The sequence below is a fragment of the Sciurus vulgaris genome (genome assembly GCF_902686455.1).
Source record: "Sciurus vulgaris genome assembly, chromosome: 16".
NCBI classification, from domain to species: domain Eukaryota; kingdom Metazoa; phylum Chordata; class Mammalia; order Rodentia; family Sciuridae; genus Sciurus; species Sciurus vulgaris.
Window position 1 is genome coordinate 71,337,927 of NC_136477.1, and position 11,944 is coordinate 71,349,870.

The following is an 11,944-nucleotide window of genomic DNA, read 5'->3' on the forward strand; positions in this document are numbered from 1 at the left end:
ATCATGCATTTTTATGTCTTATAGCCTAATACTAGTTTATTTATTTTATTGTTCAAATTTTCCACTATATGATGGCTCTGGTGTCCCTTCGACATATGCTTATTCAGTTTCTGTTTTGAGCACTTTCTTACTCTGTGGCAATACAAGAATGCATTTTTCTTTGATAACCAGATTTAGTACAATTGGAAAAATTTTACATATGTATATGTATACATGTATATGATCTTAATATAAAGAGCAAAATATGTAAGTTAAATATTAGTATATATGCATCAATAACTAAGGCTTTGCATCTTGAGATGTTTGAGTGCAATATCCTATTCACATCTTGCTTTCAGCTTGGTTCAGAAAATGAGCGATGATTCCTTTTTTGGTAGGTTTACATAAGAGAAATCAAATCAATTTTAAAAATAAACACTTTAAAGAGGAAATTGGGGTGTTATTAATAATAATTAGAAATTATTAGATTATTAATTCAATATATTTTCATTCTAAAAGAGGTAAGTTTATATTACAAAAGGAGAAAATTTAAGAGACCTCCAATTTATTTTGAAAAGAGTAATCTGCAGATCAAAAAATACTTTAAAAGATGACAAATCCCTTGTATCATAAATATTAGAGAAGGAAAAAGACCTAGGACATAATGTCAACTTTCAGTACTTTAGTTCTTGAAAAGGTGAAATGATAGGCAGCTGTCCAAATGATTATGTGATTAAGAAGTTTTAGCTCTCACATTTCTAATTCTCTTTTGTTTATTTGTATTTGTTGGATGTCCTTTTAGTTGTTTATTTATCCTGTAATTTATCCTGTAAATTTATCCTGTACTTAAGAAATTGGTAGCAATCCAAACTTATAAACATATTGCAAAACAGCTATTAATTAACATACACTTGATTGTACTCTCAGTACCTTTCCCTATGAAGTTCATTGTGCTTGACAGCTGACAATTTCTCATGAACTATAACAAAGCAAAACTTCGACAGATGATAAAAAGAATTAGCAGAAGCACTGGATGTAAACCCAAGTTCCTGCTTTCTATGTCTTTGTTCTGTTTTTCAGATCCACACTGTATGACAAAAGAAAAAGAGGTTTTAAAAAAATATTCCTGTTTTACACATAACCTCTTTGAATTCTTATTACTTAGAATCTACTTGAAGGAATGGGAGAAAATTAGAATAGGAGAAGACAAAACACATTTGTAGTTCACATTACAATAGTTGGCAGCTACTTATTTCCTAAAGTAAAACTCTGATTAGGTTCAATCTGGGAGCTAAGAGATCACAAAAGATAGGACAGCTACTTTAAAAAATCCCAATTTTTTTTAATAAAGTAGAACCCATGAGTTGATGCTAAATTATTAAAACAACCTATGAGCCTAGAAATTTGAAAGTAATTTCTTTATTAAGAAAATAAAGACATGTTGCTCAGGGAGAGGAGCAAAAATGACCAGTTATCAGGAATATTAGTAAATAATAAATAAAACAAAATGTTTCATCATAGACAACTATTTTAAGAACACTATTTATTTTATTTCTCAGAATCATATATTTAGTTATAATATTAAAAACAAACAGGAATTTAGCTTTTAATAGAAAATCAAATCCTATCAGAAGAATTACATGGAATCAGCCATTTTTTAGAGATGGTGATTTAAGGCCCCCACCATAATATTTGATAATCAACATGCCTAAGAACATAATATAAAAATGACTAAAGGATTCTGTGAGCTCACAGTCTAGAAATTATTGGAAGAAAAAAGTGACAGATTACAAGAGTAAGGGGGGATGAATCAACCCAAATGAAAACCCAGGATTTCATTACAGAAAAAAGCAGAAAGAGGATCAATGCTTCTGAAAGAGAAGTAAAGGTAACTTCTGGGAAACATGAAGCTGAGAGGAGTTGTTCCATCTTGTTAGGTTTGGAAGCCATTTCTAGATTGAGCTTCCCAATGAAAGCCAGGGCATTGACAATGAGACATCTAAAAATAAGCCATAATCACCTCAAATAAAATAGCAGCTAGCATAAACCTACCCATTGTCTTTGTTGAAGCTATGGAATTACTCTTTTCAATTATTCCTGTATTCATAGCATTCCTGATATGATCATCTGTGGTTAAGATGGTTTTTCGAGCACCATTCCACTTTCCAGGGACATATAGATGAAACTGGAGTGGAGTACAGGGTCCCAAAAATAACTGTAATGCTAGCTTGGATCAGTGAAGGCCAGAGACAGTAGATTAGACTTGACTCCCACCAAATCAGCAATCTCTTCCATGCTATCAATGTACTCTCACTGAATGGTATGATGTTGGCTCTCCACATACCTAAAAGTAGAGAAGATAGAAGCTGGTATTGATTTTATGTTGGACTATAAGCTGTAGTAAATAGTAAAAAAAGATTATATTTGTCACCATCCTTAAAGATCTTACAAATCTTCTAGTAAGAGATAAGATAGGAAAGAGATAAGATAGGAAATCTCTAGTAAGAGATAAGATAGGAAGCACCCCTCCAGGCTAGCTTCTCAGAGCAGACCGCCCAGTGAGAGCCTTTCCACACAGAGCCAGCCACAATTCCCCAATCAGCCTCTGGGACCAGGGCAAGGCAGCCAGAGACCTCGCCAGGCAGACCTGACCCCCTCCCCCCTGACCACAGGTTTTTTCCATGAGGCAATCAAAGATGGCAGACTAGAGGGTGACTGCATCTCCAGTCACTCCAGAAACCAGGATTCAAGAAGGGGAGACATTGAGAGACCCAGACTAAAATAGAGCCACGGGGTGAGTCTCCCCCACCCAGTGAAGTGCTGCCCAGCTGGCAGGCCCAGATTCGGGTGGCTTATTAGAGTAGGGCACAGGAGCTACAGTCTTCCCTAGGCAGCCCTGCGCACTCCAGCAGTGGGCTTCTCCCACAGGGCCAGATTCTCCAGCATCTTGGAGCAGGCACCCCAGTGACAGCCTTTCTGCACAGAACCAAGCTTCAAGTCCCTGAACCAGGGCGGCGAGTTCCTGCCCCCAGGTTGCTTCAGGGACCAGGACAGGGCAGCCAGGGACTTCCCCAAGCAGCCCACAGCCTGGCTTCCTCTGGCAGGAAGTGCCTTTCCAGGCTAGCTTCTTGGAGCAGACCGCCCAGGGAGAGCCTTTCTACACAGAGCCAGCCACAAGTTCCCAAGCCAGCGGTGACATCCATCCAGCAAGCAGCCTCTGGGACCAGGGCAAGGCAGCCAGAGACCTCTCCAGGCAGACCTGATCCCCCCGCCACCCTGGCCTCAGGTTTTTTCAACAGGGTGATCCAAGATGGCAGACTAGAGGGTGACTACATCTCCAGTCACTCCAGAACACAGGATTAAATAAGGGGAGGCATTGAGAGACTTGGACTAAAATCAAGCCTTGGGGTGAGTATCCCCCACCTGATGAAGCACTGCCTGCATGGCTGGCCCAGATTTGGGTGGCTTATTAGAGTAGGGTAGGCCACCTGGAGTCCTCCTCAGGCAGGCCTGAGTGCTCCAGCAGTGGGCTCCTCCCACAGGGCCAGATTCTCCAGTATCTTAGAGCAGGCACCCCAGTGAGAGCCTTTCTACACAGAACCGAGCTTCAAGTCTCTGAAGCAGGGTGGCGAGTTCCTGCCTGCAGATTGCTTCAAGGACCAGGACAGGGCAGCCAGACATCCCCAAGCAGCAGGCAGCCTGGCCACCTCTGGTGGGAAGTGCCTTTCCAGGTTAGCTTCTTGGAGTAGACCCCCCAGTGAGCACCTTTCCACACAGAGGAGCTCCAAGTCCTGGAAACAGTAGCGGGCTAGAGGCAGCTTTCCTTGGAAGCACTGCATTATCAAGTTACTCCAAGACTTCAGGCTACTGAAGGCAGGAAGGTGATACACTGGAGATCTACAGGGACAATATAAGCCAATAGAAGAATTCTGCAATATCACAAAGTCCCACTGACATCTGAACAATATGAGAGAACAAGGGAAGAAAATATCCCAATCAAACCTAGATACTATATCAGTAAAACCCAATGACACCACAGAAGAAGAAATGTCAGAAAGGGAGTTCAGAATGTACATAATTAAAACAATCAGGGAAGCAAACAAGGAGAGGAAAGAGAAAATACAGGCATTGATGGAAGAGTTGAAAGAGCAAATGCAGGCATAAATGATTGCATCAATCAACAGTTAAAAGAGCAAATACGGGAAGCAAGAGATCATTTCAAAAAAGAGATAGAGATACCGAAAAACTAACAGAAATTCTTGAAATGAAGGAAACAATAAACCAAGTTAAAAACCCATAGAAAGCATAACTAATAGGATAGAACACCTGGAAGACGGAACCTCAGATATTGAAGACAAAATATTTAATCTTGAAAATAAAATTGACCAAACAGAAAAGATGGTAGGAAATCATGAACAGAATCTACAAGAATTATGGGATATCATGAAAAGACCAAATTTCAGAATTATTGGGATTGCGGAAGGCTTAGAGAAACAAACCAAAGGAATGAACAATCTATTCAATGAAATAATATCAGAAAATTTCCCAAATCTGAAGAATGAAATGGAAAGCCAAGTACAAGAGGATTATAGGACTCCAAATATACAAAATTACAACAGACCCATACCAAGGCACATTATTATGAAAATACATAATATACAAAATAAAGACAGAATTATAAAGGCCGTGAGAGAAAAGAATCAAATTACATTTAGGGAGAAACCAATAAGAATATCAGCAGATTTTTCAATCCAGACCCTAAAAGCTAGAAGGGCCTGGAACAACATTTACCAAGCCCTGAAAGAAAATGGATGCCAACCAAGAATCTTGTACCCAGCAAAACTTACTCTCAGATTTGATGATGAAATAAGATCCTTCCATGATAAACAAAAGCTAAAGGAATTTACAAAAACAAAGCCAGTATTGCAAAACATTCTCAGCAAAATATTCCATGAGAAAGAGATGAAAAACAATGATGCAAATGAGCAACGGGATGAACTAGCCTAAAAGAATAGTCAAATAAAGAGGAAACCAAATCATGTCAAAAAACAAAAATAAGTCAAATGACTGGAAATACAAATCATATCACAATAATAAACCTGAATGTTAATGGCCTGAACTCATCAATCAAAAGACATAGACTGGAAGAATGGATTAAAAAGAAAATTCCAACAATTCGCTGCCTGTAAGAGACTCATCTCATAGAAAGAGATACCCATAGACTAAAAGTGAAATGATGATAAAAAACATACCATGCACACGGAAACACAAAAAAGCTGGAGTATCCATTCTCATTTCAGATAATGTGGACTTCAAGCCACAACAGGTCAGAAGGGATAAAGAAGGGCATTACATACTGCTTAAAGGAAGCATAAATCAGCAAGACATAACAATCATAAATATCTATGCCCCGAACATTGGCTCATCCATGTATGTCAAACAAATGCTTGTCAATTCCAGAAATCAAATAGACCAAAACACAATAATACTAGGTGATTTTAACACACCTCTCTCAACGCTTGATAGATCATCCAAACAAAAATTGAAAATAAAGAAACCATAGAGCTCAATAACACAATCAACAATTTAGACTTAACCGACATATATGGAATATACCATCCAACCAAGAACGAATACACTTTCTTCTCAGCAGCACATTGATCCTTCTCTTAAATAGTCCATGTCTTATGCCACAAAGCTACTGTTAGCAAATACAAGAAGATAGAAATACTACCTTGTACTCTATCAGACCATAATGGATTAAAATTAGAAATAAATGGCAGAATAAAAAACAGAAACTTCTCCAATACTTAGTGATTAAATAATACACTATTATATGATGAATGAATAACAGAAGACATCAGGAGGAAAAAAATTTATAGAAGTAAATGAGAACAAAAGCACATCATATCAAAATCTCTGGGACACTATGAAAGCAGTACTTAAAGGAAGATTTATTTAATGGGGCACATTCAACAAATAAATGACTTAACACTACAGCTCAAAGCCCTAGAAAAAGAAGAGCAGACCAACACCAAAAGCAGTAGAAGACAGGAAATAGTTAAAATCAGAGTCAAAATCATAGAAATTGAAACAGAAGAAACAATCGGAAAAAATAAAAAAATAATTAGTTGGTTCTTTGAAAAAATAAACAAAATTGATAAATCCTTAGCCACACTAACAAAGAGAAAGAGGGAGAAAACTCAAATTACTAAAATTCAGAATGAACAAGGAAATATCACAACAGGCACCAGTGAAATACAAAATATAATTAGGAGCTATTTTGAAAATCTATATTCCAACAAAACAGAAAACCTTGAAGACATCAATAAGTTTCTAGAAACATATGAATTACCTAAACTGAATGAGAAGGACATACAAAACTTAAATAAATCAATTTCAAGCAATGAAATAGAAGAGATCATCAAAAGCCTATCAACGAAGAAAGTCCGGGACCAGATGCATTCTCAACTGAGTTCTACAAAACCTTTAAAGAAGTGCTCATTCCAATACTTCTCAAAGTATTCCATAAAACAGAAGAGGAGGGAACCCTCCCAAACTCATTCTATGAAGCCAATATCACACTGATACCTAAACCAAACAGAGACACATCAAGGAAAGAAAATTTCAGACCAATATCCTTAATGAACATCGATGCAAAATTTCTCAACAAAATTTTATCAAATGGCATACAAAATATATTAAATAGTGCACCACGATCAAGTGGGTTTTATCCCAGGCATGCAAGGTTGGTTCAACATCCGGAAATCAATAAATGCCATTCACCATATCAACAGACTAAAAGTTAAGAATCACATGATTATTTCAATAGATGCAGAAAAAGCATTTGATAAAATACAGCATCCTTTCATGCTCAAAACCCTAGAGAACATTGGGTAGTTGGAACATTCCTTAACATTGTAAAGGCCATCTATGCTAAGCCCATGGCCAATATCATTCTAAATGGTGAAAAACTGAAAGGATTTCCCCTAAAATCTGGAACACCACAGGGATGCCAACTTTCACCACTTCTATCAATATCATTCTTGAGACTCTAGCCAGAGCAATTAGACAAACTAACAAAATTAAAGGGAAACGAATTGGAAAAGAGGAACTCAAACTATCTCTGTTCACTGATGACATGATTATATATTTAGAGGAACCCAGAAATTCCACCAGAAAACTCTTCGAACTCATAAGTGAATTCAGTAAAGTAGCAGGTTACAAGATCAATGCTCATAAATCCAATGCATTTTTATACATAAGTGATGAATCTTCAGAAAGAGAAATTAGGAAAACTAGCCCATTCAAAATAGCATCGAAAAAAATAAAATACTTGGGAATCAATCTCACAAAAGATGTGAAAGACCTCTACAATGAGAACTACAGAATACTGAAGAAAGAAATTAAAGATAACCTTAGAATTTGGAAAGTTCTCCCATGTTCTTGGATAGTCAGAATTAATATTGTCAAAATGGCCATACTACCAAAAGTGGTATACAAAATCAATGCAATTCCAATTAAAATCCCAATGGTGTACCTTACAGAAATAGAGCAAGCAATTATGAAATGCATCTGAAAGAATAAGAAACCCAGAATAGCTAAAGCAATCCTCAGTAGAAAGAGCATAGCAGGGGGTATCGCAATACCAGATCTTCAACTCTATTACAAAGCAATAGTAAGAAAAATGGCATTGTATTTGTACCAAAATAGACAGGTAGATCAATGGTACAGAATAGAGGACATGGACACAAACCCAAATAAATACAATTTTCTCATACTAGACAAAGGTGCCAAAAATATGCAATGGAGAAAAGATAGCCTCTTTAACAAATGGTGCCGGAAAATTGGAAATCCATATGCAACAGAATAATACTAAATCCCTATCTCTCACCCTGCCCAAAACTCAACTGAAAATGGATCAAGGACCTCGGAAATAGACCAGAAACCCTGCATCTTATAGAAGAAAATGTAGGTCCAAACCTTCAATTTGTTGGCTTAGGATCAGACTTCCTTAACAGGACTCCCATAGCACAAGAAATAACAGCTACAATCAACCACTGGGATAGATTCAAACTAAAAACCTTTCTCTCAGCAAAGGAAAATATCAGTAATGTGAAGAGAGAGCCTACAGTGTGGGATAATATCTTTGACACTCATACTTCAGATAGAGCACTAATTTCCAGAATCTATAAAGAACACAAAAAACCCTACACCAAGAATACAAATAATCCAATCAACAAATGGGCTAAGGAAATGAACAGAAACTTCACAGAAGATGTACAAGCAATCAACAGATATATGAAGAAATTTTCAACATCTCTAGTAATAAGAGAAATGCAAATCAAAACTACTGTAAGATTTAATCTCACCCCAACTAGAATGGCGATTATCAAGAACACAAGCAACAATAGGTGTTGGCGATGATGTGGAGAAAAAGGTACACTCATACATTGCTTGTGGGGTTGCAAATTAGTGCAACCACTCTGGAAAGCAGTATGGAGATTCCTCAGAAAGCTTGGAATGGAACCACCATTTGACCCAGCTATCCCACTCCTTGGCCTATACCCAAAGGACTTAAAATCAGCATACTACAGAAATACAGCCACATCAATGTTCATAGCTGCTCAATTCACCATAGCCAGATTGTGGAACCAACCTAGATGCCCTTCAGTTGATGAATGGATAAAGAAACTGTGGCATATATATTCAATGGAATATTATTCTGCGATGAAGAATGATAAATTTATGGCATTTGCAGGCAAATGGATGAAATTGGACGATATCATGCTAAGTGAGATAAGCTAATCTCAAAAAACTAAAGGACGAATGATCTTGCTGATAAGCAGATGAGGACATATAAGGGGGGTAGGAGGGGTTAGCATTAGGGTTAATGTTAGGTTTAGGGTTAGGGATAAGGAGGGTGGTAAGAATGGAGGAAGGAAGGACTGTATAGAGGGAAAAGAGGGGTGAGAGGGTTGGGGGAAGGGAATTAAATAGCAGAATGAATCAAACAAGATTGCCCTATGTAAATTTATGATTTTTAATTAAAATATATAAATAATAATAAAAAAATAGATAAAATAGGTATACACCTACGGAACTCAAGGGTTTTGCTAAATATTGTGGGTTTGACTGCTAGATGGAAATGAAAAAGGCCTCTTAAAAGAGTGATATACTAGGCCCTTGAAGGATGTGCAAGATATAGATAAGATGAGAACAATGAAAAGGATTAAAAATCAGGGGACAGCATCAACGTGAAAGAATAATGCAGGAATGGGTAAAAGAATAATGATGTTCATTGCCTAAATTAGTAGAAAACAAGAATGGACAGCATTCCAGATTCAGAAGACTGATGCAAAAGAGGGAACTCACCATAAAAATCCTCATACATGAGATTCTCAATTATTTTATGTGGGTAGTGGTGGTGGGTGTCTACAGATCAGGGCTTTCCAGGGAAAATGTTAACATGGAATCCTGAAAGGATGAGGGAGGGTGACTTGTCCTATAAAAGGAAGTGGCCCTCCAGAAGGAACCAGATGAAATGATTATACCAATTGCAGATTTGGAGAGCTAAAAAGACTTTTTAGTGGGAAAATGTTGTGAACAGTAAAATATGTGGAAGAAGTGTGACTAGGAGACTTTCACTTGCTACTTCCTATAATGAAAAGAAAGAACAATGGAACACAAAGGAAATAAGAGGAAATCAAATTAAGCTGATTGAGGGATCCAAAAACAAGGACAGGAAGAAATGTTTAGAAAATAAATTTTAGGTAGAATTCTTGAGATGGAATTTCAAAGGAACTGATAGATGGTCAAGTAGTACTTTATCAAAATGGGGCTGGAGTTTCAAAGAGAAGAAATAGGAAATAATTTGAGAGCTTTGCTTTCTGGAGATTATATTAACTTAGGTGTTTGTATGCATGCATATATTTTTCTTATAGCAGTAGGTCAAGAGCTGGAGTTTTCATGAAAGTTTCACAAAAGGATTCACTAGTTACAGCATTGCAGGATTGTTATAAGGATTAAATAAACTCCATGTACATGAAATGCTGACTGTAACTGTCAACTCTTAATAAAGTTCAAATTATATCCTTGGGGACTGCTTATAGTCAGAAGGTGCTGGGACAAGAACAAGTGAAAGAAAAGAAAGCAGAAAAGTCCAAATAAAAGAGTTTAGTGCCAGAAAAGAAGGTAAAGAAAGCACTCCAAGGGAAAATGTTTAAAAATTCCAAGCTCAGTAATGGGAGATTGGAATCTAGTCATGGATGACCCCAAGGGAACAGTGTCAGGAGTAAGGAGGTCAGTTTAAAATACAAGGACTCCAGGGAGCAAGGGGAGAGGCCTGAGAGCATAGGATGTAGAAACTTTAGATGTTTTGGCAATGAAAGAGGGAAAGAAAATAGGAGAGCACCTGGTAAGGATAAGAAGATTAAATAAAAACTTACTTTCTCTTTCTCCAAGATAGGGGAGTTATTCTAGTATAGTCAGTTGCAGAAAACCACCATTTTGAGGACTTCAACAATCAATTTCCACTTTTTCTGAATAAAAACAACCCTAGGATTGAGCTCAAGTTCAGACTTCCAAATCATTGTGTTCACCACAGCACTAAGCATTCAGCTGATGTTATTACCTTACCAAGTAACATGGACTTTTCATGCTCCAATCCACTGTAACCTGCATGTGCTATTCACCTGATGATAGCCAGCAAAGCAATCACTTCAGATTTGTAAATCTATTTAACAGATTTGAAATTATTATTCATTCAACATGCTCTTCCTTCCTTTGGAACCTTTATTACTGCTTCAAGTAATTCCTCCCAAAAGAACATAGCTAACTATCTTCTCCATGATTTTTTTTCTATGTAATTTTTCTTTTAAGTCCAAAACATAGAGTTTATACCCTTTTCTTGAGTTTTCTCTCCTTTCTCATCCATATTGAAACTGTTAGTAATATTTCCCCATTCAGTTGTCACAAATATTGTTCCATTTTAAATCAGAATTTTCAAATTAACAATAGGAAACTGAAATGTAGTAAAATATTGTTTGTATTAAGAAATAAGTAGAAAACTTTACCATGCATCAACCTGGGATAATTTCTTATCTTTCTTCCATTTCCTCTTGAGTTTTAGTTATACCTGCCATCATTTCACATTGTGAGGGAAATTCCTTTAGCCCCAAAGAAAAAAAATTAAAATTTGAGTGTAAATTACCTTAGTAAAAACAATGATCCTATTAACAATTACTGTGTTATGAGGAATTCAAAGAAATATAGGATAATTTTCTGTACTCAAAGAGATTATAGTTTGCTTGATTACCTGATCCTTCCACCATCAAAATATAATAAGTAGAGCAAACCTAATTGTAAAACAGAAATCTGAAATGTTCCAAGCCCCAATACTCTTTGAACACTGACAAGATGCCACAAGTAGGAAATGCACCACTTGCACTTGACCTCATGTGATAGCTTACAGTCAAAAAACAGGCACATTAAAACTATCATATAAAATTACCTTGTGGTAAGAAGGTACATATGTGGTATAAGGTACATATGAAAAGCAAGTGAAATTCATTTTTAGATTTGTGTTCCATCTCCAAGATAGGCCATTATGTATATGCAAATATTTCAAACTCTGAAAATACATGAAGTTCAAAACACCTCTAGTCCTAATCATTTTGGATAAAGAATATTCACCTGTATCAATATGTGTATCTTACTTTATTCTGCTTTGTCTTAACATGCTTACTGTACTCTGCTTTCCAAAAAATACCTGCCTCCTCCCTAACATAGTCTTTGAATTGGTAAATGAAATATGGACACATGAAAATGAAAAATGGTCTTAAAAACACATGGAAAATGAGACACAAGGTCAAGAGGCAAGTTCGATGTGGTGACAAAACCTGAAGTCCCAGCACTTGGGAGGCTGAAGTAGGAGGATAATTTGAATTCAGGGGTTCAATCAGCC

At 36.7% G+C, this 11,944-nt stretch overlaps 1 long non-coding RNA gene across 1 annotated transcript in view; it reads right to left on the bottom strand.

Moving 5' to 3' along the window:
- Positions 1–11,944, bottom strand: part of LOC306646644 — a 982,690-nt gene that overhangs the window by 306,637 nt on the left and 664,109 nt on the right. The window lies entirely within an intron of this gene.